The sequence below is a fragment of the Dama dama genome, chromosome 17 (genome assembly GCF_033118175.1).
Source record: "Dama dama isolate Ldn47 chromosome 17, ASM3311817v1, whole genome shotgun sequence".
Lineage (NCBI taxonomy): Eukaryota > Metazoa > Chordata > Mammalia > Artiodactyla > Cervidae > Dama > Dama dama.
Genome location: NC_083697.1, coordinates 42261092 through 42278229, shown reverse-complemented (window position 1 = coordinate 42278229; position 17138 = coordinate 42261092).

Here is a 17138-nt window from a genome sequence, read left to right as displayed (position 1 = left end):
AAATCAAGCAAGGTAAAGTATGTGACAATGCTTTGTATGGAAAGATAGTGTGGTGATCATTTCATTTTCTGCAGTATCTCTTTACCAAAGAGTATAGGCATTTTCCCTCTACTCAGAGAATGGATAGGACTTTTGAGTCACCTACAATGACTTAAGAGAACCCTACTTTCTTTAGTGAAGGTTGGAGGAGATACACAGCCAGAATGAAAGGTTGCTCTGGGCTTGGAAAGACAGGGAAGTGGCCTCACCGGAGAGAATGGGGCTAAAGTGCTGACAGATGCTGGTAGGAATATATGTCTCTGAACTCTGAATATATGTTATAGGTTATATGTCTCTGAATTCATTTGTAGCTTTACAATTTCTCCCCCCAATAAAAGTTCATGAAAACCTAGCTTAGGCTGATGTTCAACCCCATGTACTTCTTACTGCCTACCAAGTGGTTTGCCATTACATGGGCTGTTTACCATAGTTACTGTTCTGACTGGTGAGTGTTTGTGCCATATAGGTTGTTTAACGTAACACCTCTGTTTTACTCTATAATAGAAAGGAAAGTTATTTGAAGCTTATTTCAAACAGAAGCAATTCCCCTCTGTCTGAGATGGTTTAAATGGATTCATCCTGGGCCTCACCAGCTCTGTTCATGCCACTGACCTTTGATTCCACTGACTATCCTTGACTCGATGACAAATAGTTTCAGCATGTACTTTAAAACAACACAATTTTTAATTTGCCTATTCTATCTTAAGCACATTTCTCTACCTGAGGAAGACACAAGCTACCACTTTAGAAAAACTCCCATGCATGTGGAAAAAAGAATCCTATTTTCAGGCTGGGGTTTCTTTTATTCATTTTGCAAACTTGACTTCCGTGGCCATCACCTTCCTTTCTTTCCCTGTTTTTATCCCATTACTGTTTTCTACCCTCAGCAAGACACACTTCCTATTATTTATTTTATTCCCTCTTGGCTTGGCACTTTTGGATTAAAAGCAACTTTCAGATAAATATATACCATTTAGGGCAGGGAGCTATTCAATTTAAAGAGGAACACTCTCACAAGATGATAAAACATATCAATTATATTCCTTACTCAAACTGACTTTAAATCATATCATAGATTCATATGCCTCATAATCTTAACCTCCAAATGGGGGGAGGAAGACATCAGTTATTTTTCCAGATGCATAATTTTCAATCAAAGCTGAAATATTCAAACGACCACTAGTTATCCCAGTTAAGGCATGATATGAATACTATTCCCCAAACTGCAAAAATATTTCTGGCTCTGCTCAAAGTGGTCCATGCAATCTAAGGAGCAGACCAACATTCTCTCTCACTTGGGGTGACATGGCTTACCATATCTAGGAACTATTTAACACAACCCCCAAAACTCTGAGCTAGTCCATCAAAGCAAGTCAATCTGGGTACTGACAGTGTCTGATTTTCCTTCCAGGTGCTCTACACAAATCATGTGCTCAGCCAAACACCTTTATTCTGCCAACATCTCCCAACCCCTTGCCCCACAAAGCAATAAACCTAGAAGGTTTTAAGCTGTTATTACTCTCTTTCATGGACCAGCAGCACTGAGGTCATCTGGGCACTTCTCAGAAATGCAGAATCTCAAGCCACCCTAGATCCACTGAATTCTGCTGCTTTTAAACAAGATCTCCAGGTTCATATGCACATTCAAGTTTGAGAAGTACCATTTTAAAATGACACACTCGTTAAAGCACATACCGAAAAAGAATGAAGTTTTCTCCACTCAGTACGAACATTTGAAAAAAAACAAAAACAGACAACTCACCTCAGTTATGATCTGTGATGTTGAAAGGAAAACAGCCCAAACCTCGGTAGACAGGCAGTGGGGACACAGAGAAGATTTTGACTCTCGTCGACTTTCTCATAGAAACTTCAAGCAAGAGCCACATCTATTAAAAGTCCAGGAGCTTCCCTTCCTGCCAGCTCTCACGGCACAAGAGAAAGTATCAGATAGGAACCTTATCAGCTCCCTGCAACTACCAGAAAGACTGAGGCTTTCCAAATAAGCTAGTCTTGGGAAAATGTCCAGTTCTCATATCTCCTTGAATTCCTTTTTCTCCACTGTTAGCTGGTTATTAACCACAGTTCCTTCTCCATCACTGGGATTCAAACTGACAACCTAATGCTTCTAACCAGCCTGGGATCCTTTTTTGGTGTTCCTGGCAAGGAGATGGGAAAAGGAAAAGTTCATGTGTCAGAGAGATCCTTCTTTTTGTGCAATAGAATCCCGACGACAGTATCTCTGACACTAACGGCAATTTTAATAAGGACTAGAGTGATCTGAGCAAATAGTTTTCCTCTGTGTAAACTTCCTGTCTTCTGCTAGGTCTGACATAATGGGGTCTCCTTTTACAAGCTCTGTCTTCTAGCAAGAGTGCAAGCAGGAAGATAACACTAATTTGGAAAGGAAGTGAAAGGAACCAAGCACAGACAGTGTTAGGTTTCATTGCAAAAGCCCACTAGGGATTTGAAGAGAGGAGTTTTATTTGGAACATGCCATCCTTCTAATGTTCTCTTTCCTAACCCAGAAGTATAATAGGAAGTTAAGGCTGTATTAAACAGGCATTTCATATTCTGAAAACATGAAGCATGTCAAGTGACAAAATATGACATCTACTAAGAGCTTCTGGCTCCATTCTTTACAAGCCGTGGCAATTTTTTTTTTTTTAATCCAAGCCTTCTCAATATAAACTGGCAGTAACAATAATGCATTCCTTAGAGTTGACATAACAATATTAAGAGATACTTGAAATACTGATTACTAAATCAGCCTTGCCAAAAGTCCTCTTTGGAATCAAGTCCTAATTTTCCTCTCTATGGTGCATACCTAAGCACAGGTCAGGCAGTCAATAAATATTTATTGAAATGAAATTAAAGTTTAAGAAATCTGGATGTTGTTAAGAAATTCTATTTCTTTTTTATCATTTTTACTGTGGCTAAATACATATAACATAAAATGTGCCATTTTAGCCATTTTTAAGTATTTGATATAGTGGCATTAATTACATTGTCAGTGTTGTATAATTATCACCACTATCCATTTTTGAAACTTTGTTATCAACCCAAATAGAAACTCTAATCATCAAGAAATAACTCCTCCAGGGTTTTTCTTTAATATGAGGATCACTTTTTAATGAGGGGATCCCTCTTCCCTCATGGTAGTAGTTGCACCTTAAGTTCCCCTCAATAGAAAATATGTAACACCAAGAATAACACGGATAGCTCTTTTAAATTATTTGCATTTTAGTCATACAAAACAAATCTTCACACATGTGAAATATGTGTGAGATTACTCTTTATTCAAGCTAGGAAAAAGGTTTAGAACAAACCTTGGAATAAAATTTCTGTCATATATGGATATATTTGAACTTTTATCTGTGTTCTCCCTTTAAATAAGGCTAATTATTTCCTGTTGAAGGGAGAGGAGAGGAACTAGCATTTACTGACACCCACTGCATACCAGAGAGGATTCAACTCTCATCCTATTCTTTATCATAAACATAAACGTGCAAAATTATTTATATGATATTACTGTGATTCTGTGTGGTAATTTCCCAGTCATTGCACAGTTGACCCTTTTGCTATGATGTAAGCATGGGCTTCCTTGGTGGTTCAGATGGTAAAGAGATGGTAAAGACTCTGCCTGCAATGTGAAAGACCTGGGTTCAATCCCTGGGTCAGAAAGATCTCCTGGAGAAGGGAATGGCAACCCATTCCCTGGAGAATTCCCTGGACAAGGAGCCTGGTGGGCTACAGCCCATGGTTTCGCAAAGAGTCGGACATAACTGAGCACTTAACACTTTCACACTTTTCCTAAGCATGGACAAAGCAGAGGTAAACTGCATGTGTGTATTAAGCTAACAAGTGGAATTGTCTGTATATAAGCAAAGTCTGGGGGTAAAAAACAGACCAGTGCAACATGATAAACTTAAAAGAAATGCCAACACATCCATAGAGATGGAAGAAATTTTATCCCAAGATTTGTTCTGAATCAATTAAAACTTACTTGGTAAATATAATTTTAAGGATAATGAAAACATATGTTAAGACTAAATAACCATGATTCTAGAGATCAGTTCAACATCATGAGAATGAATGTAAGATATGGTCCTGTCCTTCAGGTGCTGACATCAAGGTTGGGTCGTCGAAATTTACACAACATGAGCTAACAACAGAGTTGGCTGAACATCACACTGGTGCAGGCTGCACATAAGTAGTTGGTAAAAAGAGTGCCCAGAAAAGAAGATGCAGATTGTGGATAATGGATCCTCACTCTCTACTTATAAAGACCCATGGTCGACTAAGTTAAGGTGACTGAGTGAACTCATAGCAAGTTGAAGTGTCAAAGTGTTAGTCGCTCAGTTGTGTCTGACTCTTTGCGACCCCATGGACTGTAGCCTGCCAGGCTCCTCTGTCCATGGAATATCCTAGGCAAGGATACTGGAGTGGGTTGCCATTCCCTTCTCCAGGGGATCTTCCCGACCCAGGGATTGAACCTGGGCCTCCCGCATTATAGGTGGATTCTTTACCACCTGAGCCACCAGTGAGGCAAAGCTCAGAATAATTGGGCTCAAACTCTCATAACTGTCATTTATTCCAGAACAATAAACATTACATAAGTCCTTGCTGAAGAAGTAGATGAAGCCTTTGTTTCCATTAAGGTAAGTCTAACTGATTCTAATTTAGGAAACACTGCTTTTCTGAGAGAAGGTAACACAAATTTAATTTTTAAGTTTCCTCCCATGTTTCATGCAACACGTAATTTTATGTTATTAAATGTAATATTAAGGCAGTAGCAATTCAACATGAAAAGGAAAGAAGGAACGAGGGAAATTAGAACTTAAATATTCCAGAATTTTTAATGGGAAAATGCCATGGACAGAGGAGCCTGGTGGGCTACAGACCATGGGGTCACAAAGAGTCAGACATGACCAAGCGACTGAGCGCACGCGCGCGCGCGCACACACACACACACACACACACACACACACACACACTTACCAATAAAGGTATGGTTAAACAAAATGTAGTATATGTGTACAATGGAATATTATGTAATAGTTAAAAAAGAATGAAATAGAAATATCTGCACTATCGTGACAAAGAAAGGTCTCCAAGACACGTCAATTATAAAAAACAAGTTGCTAATTAACACAAGTCATATTGATCTTGGAGGAAGAGCAGTGAGTGGTTCTGAAGAGAGATCTTAATTCCATGCCCAAGAATTGAACCTGGGTAACCTGGATGAAAACTAGGAATCCTAGCTACTAGACTGCCAGGGGCTAGAGGTTAAAAGCAAAATGGCCCTTTGCTTTTCCCTGATTTGAAAGCAAGAATGTTTCAAGAAGGCAAAAGCTGTAAAAACACATACAAAGATTATTATTAGAGATACAACACAATGTATGGGAAAGCACACTGAAAAAACTGTTTGCTAATTTATGTCAAAAGCAGGGCAGAGATACACATCCAGAGAGAAAGGGCATGGGCATCCTCTCTCACGAGGAGTGCAGTAAATCGGAAACTAGGCAGAGATACACACCCGGAGAGGAGTGCAGGCATCCTGAGTGAGGAGGAGCACAGTAAGAAGGTGACTTAAATCCCTTATATAGGGCAGTCCTTCCTGGTCTTTGTATATATTTGACCAATCATCTTGTTTCTTTCTTCACATCTGATTGGTCCTGGGACCCTCTCCAAGAGGGTCCTTGGGGAGCACAATATTTTTCTAAGATAGATCCCACTGCAGAGGCTTATGGATGCATGTCCACACTTATTATGGGGTGGGGACCCCTCCCTTTTAAGACCCCCAAGAAGCCTTCATGTGCATGTGTAGACAGGGAAGTCTTCCTTGACCTCAAGAGTGGGCACCTATCTCTTTACTTTAGCAGAGCTCTGCTTTTGCCACTAGCTTTGTCCTTGGAGTGTCTGGGTAAGAACAAAGCTTGAATCTTACTCTGCTTGAGAAACACCTGATGTCTGGCCCTGTGTGTGTGCTCACTCGGTTGTGGGTTGTGGCTAACTCTTCGTCACCTCATGGACTATAGCCTGCCAGACTCCTCTTTCCATGGGCTTTCCTAGGCAATAATACTGGAATGGGTTGCCATTTCCTTCTCCAGGGGATCTTCCTGACCCAGGGATTGAACCCACGTGTCCTACGTCTCCTGCATTGTAGGCGGGTTCTTTACCACTGCACCACCTGGGAAACTGTCCCGCCCAGAGGTCCACTGTCTCCTACCTCCACAGTGAATATGAGTTCATTGGGCTTCCCTGCTGGCTCAGCTGGTAAAGAATCCACCTGCAATGTGGAAGACCTGGGTTCAGTCCCTGGGATGGGAAGATCCCCTGGAGAAGGGAATGGCTACCCACTCCAGTATTCTGGCCTGGAGAATTCCATGGACTATATAGTCCATGGGGTCACAAAGAGTCAGACATGACAGAGCGACAATTTTTTTTTTTTATGTTAAAATGCACACGTGAGACAGAGACACACACATATATCCTTACAAAACAAAATTGTGTATTTCTATTTGTACCCATCTATGCATGTAATCGACTTCCCAGGTGGTGCTAGTTGTAAAGAACCTGCCTGCCAATGCAGGAGACATAAAAGACACAGGTTCTATCCCTGGGTGGGGAAGACTCCCTGGAAAAGGAAATGGCAACCCACTCCAGTATTCTCACCTAGAGAATCCCATGGACAGAGGAGTCTGGCAGGCTACAGTCCATGGGTCGCAAAGAGTCAGATATGACTGAAGTGACTTAGCACACACACACACACACATGCATGTAATCACGGAGAAAAACCTTTAGAAACATATGACCCCAAATGGCAGCAATGTCTAGAAAGTATAGGATTAGGAAGTGGAGATACTCTTTTGAAAATACATATCTCTATTGTTTAAATACTTCCCACCATGTATTCATCTATTTTCCTATTTCTCTTAAGAGTAAAAGCCAAACACCTTTACAATATGTATCTTCCACCGCTACTCTGATCTCACGTTCCCCTTTAGTAACTGTAGTATAGCGAGACATATCTCCCTGTTATAGCTCAAATATACACACACTGACCCAGTTCCTGGACAGTGCCCTAGCTGCTCTGGGCAGTCCTTCCCCTACTCATCTATTTAGCTCATTCTTTCACTTCCTTCAAGTTTTTCCTCAAATGGTAACCTCTCATGAGGCCTACCCTGACCAACTAAAAATTGCAATTCCTCCTACTAGCATTCTTGGTCTGCCATATCTTATTTTTGTTAATAGCACTTAATACCTTCTAACATATTATGTAATTTCCTTACTTATTATATCTGTATTTCTGATTCCACTAAAATATAAGCTTTATGAGGGTATGAATTTTTATCTGCTTTGTTCATTGATAGAGCCTTAGTCCCTAGGATTGTACCTAGTATATCAGTAGGAACTTGATAAAATATATTAATCAATTCACAAATTGTCACAAAAATATATTTGTGTATTTTTAAAATAAAAAATATCCACCAATCCACAAACAAAAAGTCAGAACAAAATGTTTAGGGACTCACTGGGTTCTGTGAAATAAGATTTGAACATCTTTGATTTAAAGTTATTAAATAAGATAAAACATATGGGAAGGCAGCTTTTTGAATGGAATCCCTTCTATTGACTTTGGCATTTTATCTAACAATGCATATTATCTTGTCCCAGATCACCTATTTTCCAAGCAACTGGGAACAAGCTAATCATTCCTAGGAACTTCTGTGAAATCCCCAGCTATTTCTTTACAAAGGCAAAGAACCAGTGATGATCCCTTATTCCTTATAAAGGAAGCATTGTGTCCAAGTGAAGAGTTGTAGCAAAAATCCTATCTAATTCTTGGAGTCCTCCTTTATCTTTCAAAAATATGTATATCCCTTAAATGTACATAAAGTTTAATTCCCAATTTTGTTTGAGTAGATATTGAACACTTTGGAATAGTGTTCAATAGGGAAAGTGAGAAAGGTTTCAAACAGCCAGCTTCATCCTCTAACTCAAAGAACAATGAAGTCCTTCAGCTAGAGAAAACTTTTTTTTTAATCAGAATCCATGGCATGGAGTAAGGAGGAAGCTAATCCAAATTATAGAGGTGGAGAGGTTGAGAAGATGGCCCCCAGGCAAATATTTTGCCAGTCTTTTTTTCCCTTGACTTTAAGCACTCCTCAGTGCTCTGAGAGGCTATAACAGACAGCAGTGCTTAGGTCAGTTACTTGAAAATGGTGGAAGGACCTTTGATATTATGCCAAACTTGTTTCGTTTTCCAACCTGTGTTGGTTTATGATGGAGTCTTCAGAATTCTCCAGAATGCATCCATGAAAATTTATGATGATCCATTCCTTTGTTCCAGGGTATGGAAAAGTTGCTCCAAATTTTCTTTAAGGTTTAGAAGCAAACTCAAGACAGTATTGTTTATAAAGAGTCAAAAATCCTATGCTGCATACTTTTATTATCAAGACTCTCAATGACTATGTACAAGTACCTCAGAACTCATAGTTTGTGTTTCTCACTTTGCCAGTTATAAGCTCCTCCAGAGTTAAAGGCCATGTCTTAGGCTTTTGTAGTCCCATAGTATGGTGCTCTTCACATGGTAATCATTTAACCAAGACTTATAATCCTAATTATAAACCATATGATAATATAAACAGAGGCTATGAACATTATTTAAAATCACTCTTGTGGCAGAACTTTAAAACACCAAATCTGTTTCCATGGTGCTTTTAAAATTTTAAATTTTAAAAGCCAAACACCACAGCAGAAAAGCAGTAATCCTGACAGACTTTTCTTGTAAACTCTTCATACATGTTATTTATGTACTGAACTGGCAGCACAGAAGTTCTAGGAGAGAAGAGGGAAACTCAAATCAAAGCAATCATTTTTACTGTACCAACCAACCCCACCTCTCTTCATTGCCTCCCATGTTTATGTGGTTATTAATAAACATTTAGAGTTTAAGAAATCTAGGTACAATAGCTTATGACTGGTGCCTTGATCACCTCTATAAAGAGAGACTTTCAAGAGGGAAGCACTGCCTGATGACTCAAAAACTAAAGATTTAGACAACAAATGCAGCAAATTTTATATATTTACATAATTACACATGTGTATGTTTGTATATATCTATGAAATAGAGAAGGCAAGGGAAAGTGTCATAAAGGAAGGATATAGTTAAAGAGTAAGAAAATCAGAATCAATCAATGAGCCCCACGAGAGAAGAATGTGACAAACTGTGGTATATGAACCATAGTCATAAAAATTAATAAGTGTACGGTCTAAACTGATCATGGCATATGGGAGGAAAAATGCTTGCTCTGCCCTCTTAGGTTTAGTCCCTGGGGACCTCTGAATTAAGCTGACAAAAGACAAAGGAGAAAAAAAGGGCTTATTCATAGGGAAGTAGCTAGTAGCTAACTGGTTAAGGATAGAAGCTTATGTACCTAACTTAGTAGGAGAAGGAGGGAAATGCAGAAAAATCTTCTATGGAAAGAACAAGTAAGTTTCTGTAGAAAAGACAAATGGATTTTTAGGAGAATAAACTGGAGATAAAGTTTGATATAATATTTGTTTGTGAAAATGCAAGTGGTCTTTTCTGTCTTCATGGCCATGAAACTCCCAGAGAGACTTACAGTATATTTACTTTTATCTCTCTCCTAGGAATAAGCCCATCCTGAAGAGGGAATTTATGACAGCCTCATTTCTCAGAAGTTTCTGCTTTTTAATCAGATAAGGGAAATGCTGAGAAGGCTTCTTTCTGCATCTGCTGATTCTGAATTGCATTCAGCTCAAACTAATCCTCATGCCAAAGGGCCATATTGGGGAAGGCCATATCCTGACCCTTTCAGTATAAAATTATATTAAGTGAAGAAAATCAGAGCTAAATTAGCATGAACATATTCACTGATTTTCAAATATAAAAAAAGTATGCATAAACACAGCAGAGATGAGAAATTAGTTTGGGGAAAAGAAAATAGTGTTTTAATAGTCATTATTAACTTTCTTATTCTATGGGCTTACTGAAGTTCATGGCCATCAGTCATTTTTTAAGTGAGTGATAAAAACTATGAGAATGTTAAGAAGAAATGAGCACTTTCCTGGCCATTTGGTGGTTAAGACCCCGTGCTTCCACTGCATAGGGAGAGGAATGCATCCTTGGTAAGGGAACTAACATTCCTCATATGGCCAAAGGAAAAAAAAAAAAGAAGAATTTGGTTAGGGAGAGAGATAGTAAAAAAAGAAAAAAAAGCAGAAAGGTAGTGACAGGGAGAAAAGCACAGAAGCGGATGGAGAAAAAACAGAGATGTTTCCTGCCACAGTGAAAGGCAAAATGACACCTAGAGAAATAGGAAATAGTGGCAGAAAATGGGATACAAATTACTTCGTAGGTTGTGTATTAACTATTTAATGTCTCTCAACAACCCAAGTGGTATAATCATCCCCATTTTACAAATGACAAAACTCAATGTCTCTCAACAACCCAAGTGGTATAATCATCCCCATTTTACAAATGACAAAACTCGTCTGTTAAATAACTGGGCCAAATAACTTGCTCAGTTTTCCAGGTAAGGAGGCCAGGATTCAGGCAACTCCAGACTGGACCATTTTGCTTTGACCCCTCTTACACAGACAAGCCAACATTTCAGAAGATAAGTTTCCATCATCCTCTGAAATAGTAACAGCTGATTTAGCAACTTAACATATACCTTTGTGACATCTAAAAGAGTTTTTTGCCTTTACTTTGATAAGTTTATTTTCAAAGTAAATATTTACTTTCCCCCCAGATTCTAAAGCTTTCCATCTTTGGAGAAATGACAGTGCCCTCCCCTTTCACCTACACCCCTCTGGTAGAGCACATTTATTCATTTCTCCCTTCATTCAGCAAGCTGAGTGCCCACTGTGGCAGGATTGTGACAGGTGCTGTGTGTGTGCATGACTGAGTAAAACCACCTAGGCCCTGTCCTCAAAAACCGCACAGTGACCTATGGGGTATATGTTCAGTCACTTCAGTCGTGTCTGACTCTTTTGTGACCATATGGACTGTAGCCCGCCAGGATCCTCTGTCCATGGGATTCTCCAGGCAAGAATACTGGAGTGGGTTGCCATGCCCTCCTCCAGGGGATCTTCCCAACCCAGGGACCGAACCCCCCTCTCTTGTGTCTCCTGCATTGCAGGAGGATTCTTTACCTGCTGAGCAACTGGGGAAGCCCCATGGGGTACAGCTTGGAACAATTTCTGGATTAACACTTAATAAACTGACCTTGAAAATAAGAGATTTTACTATTAGAAAACCCGATTCCACTATTCTCTGACTTTCCAAATTGAAACCTTGAGGCAGGGATTCTCTTCAATGAACTTGGGTTTAGACTTTGGCAGTAGACAAGCTTCTCATTACGTTTTGTTGTTGTTCAGTCACTAAGTCACGTCTGATTCTGTGACCCATTAACTGCAGCACTCCAGGCTTCCCTGTCCTTCATTATCTCCTGAAGTTTGCTCAAACTCATGTCCATTGAGTCAGTGATGCCATCCAGCCATCTTATCCTCTGCCACTCCCTTCTCCTCTTACCCTCATCAAAGTGATGTCTCTGCTTTTGAATATGCTGTCTAGATTTGCCATAGCTTTACTTCCAAGGAGCAAGTGTCTTTTAATTTCGTGACTGGAGTCATCGTCCGCAGTGATTTTGGAGCCCAAGAAAATAAAATCTGTCACTGTTTCCACTTTTTCCCCATGGATCTGCCATGAAGTGATGGAACCGGATTCTATGATCTTTGTTTGTTTGCTAGCTTTTGATCTTAGTTTTCTAAGTGTTGAATTTTAAGCCAGCTTTTTCACTCTCCTCTTTCACCCTCATCAAGGGGCTCTTTAGTTCCTAAGTTTAGCATCAGGGAAATATCACAGTGTAAAGACATTCTTGGCAGGACCCACAAAAACTCATAGACTTGGACATTCTTACATTATCCTTATTTCTTACTTCAAGTACCACTGTCATACTTTCTCAGCTGTGCCATCCTAGCTTGCTAGAACTGACTGAATAAGATCTTCATACAATGGTGCTGGGCCCACCTGCCCACTTTGGTTGTAATTTTAGAAATTTGAAGGCTTCATTTCTCTTAGTAACGCAGTGCATTTTATTCTTTCCATGATTCATCATTTTGGAAGGGTGTATACTCAAGCGCTAAGGTTCAGGAATGAGATAACTTCTCCATTTTAAGTATGTCATTCATGCATTCCACACCTTACCAAACGCCTACTGTGCTGTGAGGATTATTTAGGAAAGAGACCTAGCCCCTACCCTCAAAGAATTCAGCCTAATGGTGAAGAAAGGGAGGGAAACAAAGAGTTCTGATATAGGGTAATAGGTAATAAAACAGAAGTAAGTATTCGATGGCATAGGACTAAATGGAAGGGACATTTAGACTGAAGCAATGGCAGAATAAAACATCCCATGGGAAATGACATCTGAGCTTGACGTTTACCTGGGAAAGAAGTGGGGTTGTGTTACAGGGAGAGAGAAAAATGTGCACAGGCTGGGATAAAGTTTAAGAAGAAAAGTTAGAAAAAATGACAAGGGAGTGGTAGCAGGGAATAGACCAGGAAGAAAGGGCTTTTTTTTTTTTTTTTTTTTTTAATGCAGTGCTAAAGTGTTTTAAATTATCTGGGAGGTGAGATTGAAAGGATGCAAACAGGAGTGTGTGGTGATCAGCATGTGGAGGATGGACAGAGGGAGCCTGACACATTTTCTGATTATTCTATTCCTCCTGGCTTTCAATGAACAACTGCAGCATTTTCAGTTCCTTCTGAAAAGTTTTTCCACATAATTTTTGATATATAAGTACTTATTAACCTTACCTGACTTCTGTTGTGGAAAAACTTGCAATAATAAGGCTGTGTTTTAACCTCTAGCTGCACCCTCAGGCAGTAACTTTTTGTATTTTGTTATCTGCAGGAGTTTAGGCCTGTACAGAAGTCCTATCAAACTAGCCATGGGTTGGAACTGAGACTCTACTAGGGTGGATGCAGGCTTTCCAGGTGGTGCAGTGGTAAAGAATCCACCTGCCAATGCAGGAGCTGCAGGAGATGAGGGTTCTATCCCTAGGTTGGAAGGGATCCCCTGGAGAAGGAAATGGCAACCCAATCCAGTATTCTTGCCTGGAAAATTCCATGGACAGAGAAGCCTGACAATCCACGGGGTGATAAAGAGTCAGAGGCAACTGAGGACACACACACACACACACACACACACACACACACACACACACACACACACACGGTGGAGGCAGCTGTTCCCTCCATTCGTCTGTCGCTCTCTGGGGAAGTATCTCCTCTCTCCAAAGTCAAAAGTGTGTGTACTATCTAGAAATGGCCATGCCAGCTGACACAATCTCTCAAAACCAGCTCCTCCCATTATACAGCTAGAGAGCTGATCCTTCCTTTAGTATAGACTTCGGTCGCTGACTAGCTAAGGAATGGCTCCCTTCAGGATCCTGCCATCCAAACAGCAAAAATGTGTCAGTTGGGACACACATAGCCACTCGGGCCCACCGTTTCAGCAAGAGCTAGGAACAGGGCAGTTCCTGGGGATGAGGATTTGTCTGAGGTTTTAAACCTCAGCCAAGTCCCTCCATCTCTTCAGTATTATCTGCAAAGAGTTAATACATAGCAGTTGCTGTGTTGTGCTGTCCAGAACATACCTCCAGGACCGAGGAACTACACCATCTCCCTGGTTGCGGGGACACTGCCAGGGGGATAGCTCTCATCCCGCTCTCCTCTCCAGCTCTCTTCCCGGGCAGAAGAGCGCCTCTCCGCCGCCAACAGTCTCATCCTCTTTCCAAACAGTCGGGCCCCGGGCAGTCGCTGGAGGACGTCGGGGTGTAGAGGCCAGTCCCGCCAAGCCCACCGGGGGCGCTCAGAGCAAAGGAGGCCGGCAAGGAGGCGGGACCAGCGAGCTCCTCCGCGCGCGATTCTCTCAGCTTTGGTATTTAGCCACGTCGTTTGTCAGTCCGGCGCAGCCACCGCGGGGCGGGGAGAGGAGAGAAGAAAAGGACTTCGGATGGATGGAACCCGAGAAGAAAGAAAGCGGGAAAGGAGGATGGGAAGGGCAGCTAGCTGTTCGGACCGTTTTCTGGCGCGGGTCCGGGTCTCTGCCAGGCCCTCCCGAGGCGCAGCCGCCAGACCAGTGGAGCGGGGGCGCGGGGCGGGGGATACAACGCTCGGGGCGCGAGGGTGGAGGGGCGCGGGCGGGGGTTACAGAGTCTGGGCGCAGCCTCCGCCCCCTTTCTGAGTGAGGGGAGCGCCCCACACCGCTCTTCTCGTCTCAGCCTGTGAAGCCAGGATGCGAGCTGCTCCGAGTGTACCTGTTTGGGGAATCCGAGGCAGCAGCCCTAGTCACCACCTGGGACCAAGCACCACAGTGCTGCTTGTTCAGTGCTGGAAGGCCTTAGGGGTGCAGTGAATGGGCGCCCTACTTTTCCCCGTGCTCTGCATTAACTTGCCGCGTTTGCTTTGAGAGCATTTCCCCTCCAGATACGGGGGCACGACCTGTACGGCTGCACAGGACCCAGCTGGTGACTTAGATGGTAAAGAATCGCCTACAATGCGAGAGACCTAGGTTCAGCCCCTGGGTGGGGAAGAGTCCCTGGCGGAGGGCGTGGCAACCCACTCCAGTATTCTTGCTTGGAGAATGCCTTGGAGAGAGGAGCCTGGAAGGCTACAGCCCATGGGGTTGCACAGAGTCGGAAACGACTGAGCGACCAAGACTATAAACACTATACTCGTTTTAGGGCTTTGCACTTGTCTTGAATAAGGGCCTAGCATTTTCATTTGTCACGAAATATGTAACCAGTCCTGCCTTTGGTCGCTCGCCTCCTATGACATAAGTCACCTGGTTCTTGAAAGAATCTACCCTTGTGAACAAGGTTCAGTGACTTCACTGGTTAGATCTCTTTTGGCTCCGAACATTTTTGCTTCACCTGTCTAGGTGAACACTGATCTTCTTCTGGAAATGTTGTGGAATCCGGAGTTGCAAAACACACCTCGGAATACTCAAGACTGGAGTACAGTTTATTATGCCAGTAAGTAAAGGGGAATCAGTTCCCAACAAGGACCTGATGTTTCTGAGAGGCCCAGTTTTACACACACACGTGACTGGTTACATGTTAACAATCTCTTTGTTGTATATGATTGAGTTTTACAAGTAGGTGCTAGGAGAACAAACAGTTAAGGTTAAAGGAGGGGGAACAATGATTATACATCAAGGGGGGATGTCTCCATGATTAATCTAACAGGAGCAGCCTGACCACAACTACAATCTCCCTTTGCCATCTGTAGGGAGGGAAGTCTCCAGGAGACCTGGTTTTCATTAGCAAGTGTTTCCTCACTCTTGAGCAGGGTTCAGGCCCAGTTCACATCCTGTCTTTAAGATGGATGACAGGCTTCAAGATGGAGTCTCTCCGGCTTTCCTCACACTGCCCCAAACAGTATAACTCACTTTCCTCACTTCCTGGTCTCCTGACCAAGTTCTGGTAGATCGACTTATTGGACTTCCATAAGTGATCATCTCTTGGGAAATAGATGGGGAGACAGTAGAAACAGTGTCAGACTTTATTTTGGGGGGCTCCAAAATCACTGCAGATGGTGAATGCAGCCATGAAATTAAAAGACGCTTACTCCTTGGAAGGAAAGTTATGACCAACCTAGCTAGCATATTAAAAAGCAGAGGCATTACTTTGCCAACAAAGGTCCGTCTGGTCAAGGCTATGGTTTTGCCAGTGGTCATGTATGGATGTGAGAGTTGGACTGTGAAGAAAGCTGAGAGCCGAAGAATTGATGCTTTTGAACTGTGGTGTTGGAGAAGACTCTTGAGAGTCCCTTGGACTGCAAGGAGATCCAACCAGTCCATCCTAAAGGAGATCAGTCCTGGGTGTTCATTGGAAGGACTGATGCTGAAGCTGAAACTCCAATACTTTGGCCACCTCATTCGAAGAGTTGACTCATTGGAAAAGACCCTGATGCTGGGAGGGATTGGGGGCAGGAGGAGAAGGGGACGACAGAGGCTGAGATGGCTGGATGGCATCACCGACTCGACGGGCATGAGTTTGAGTAAACTCTGGGAATTGGTGATGGACAGGGAGGCCTGGTGTGCTGCGTTTCATGGGGTCACAAAGAGTCGGACACAACTGAGCAACTGAACTGAACTGATCATCTAAACCCTGCAGTTTAAAGCATTATTCGGTGCAGTCACTCATTTGCTCACCAGTTATACTCCTTTGGCATGGACATGATTTAGTTCTCTACCCTAGTCTTAGATGACAAATGCTCAGTTACTGTCTCTATTATGTTCATTCATCCACTTCAGTTTCTGGATCATGTCCTGATGACTTTTTCACGTCCACCAGAAAGCCTTATGCAGGTGAATGTTAATACGTTTGATAGCAGTGAATTAGTTTTGCTTTTGTTATTAGGGAGGTATGGTAAGATAGAAGAAAGACTCTAAAGTCAAAAGTGTCTGGATTAGACCTTATTGTTATTAGCTAAGGGCTCCATTTCCTCATCTATAAAAATGATAATTAGAAAGGCTTCCTTGAATAGTTAGATTGAATATTAAGATTAAATGATCAAAACCAAGTCTTTCTCACTCTAGGGACCATATTGTTAACACCTACACTGTACTATTCACAAATATTCTCCCCATTCCACCCCCCCAAAAAAAGATTAAATGAGATAATAGAAGGATTTCCTTGGCAGTCCAGAGGTTAAGATTCTTCACTTTCACTGCAGGGGTACAGGTTTGATCTCTGGTCAGGGAACTAAGATCCTGCATGTACCACATTGCAGCAAAAAATGAAAATAAAAAAAAGAATATATGCAAAAGAAAATAGCACAGAGATCCTTAATAACCATTTCCCTTTCTCAGCCTTTTAAAGAAGTAAGGTTATAGTCATCCATGCAGCACTGCTCCTTAGGTTTTGTTCAGAACGAAATTCTGTACCATACTTATACTAACATCCTTTACAAGGCAAAACTGACACAGGCTAAGGAAACATGGAAAGACGTTAAATACTATTCCTTCACCATTAAATACTATGTATGGCTTAATATTTAA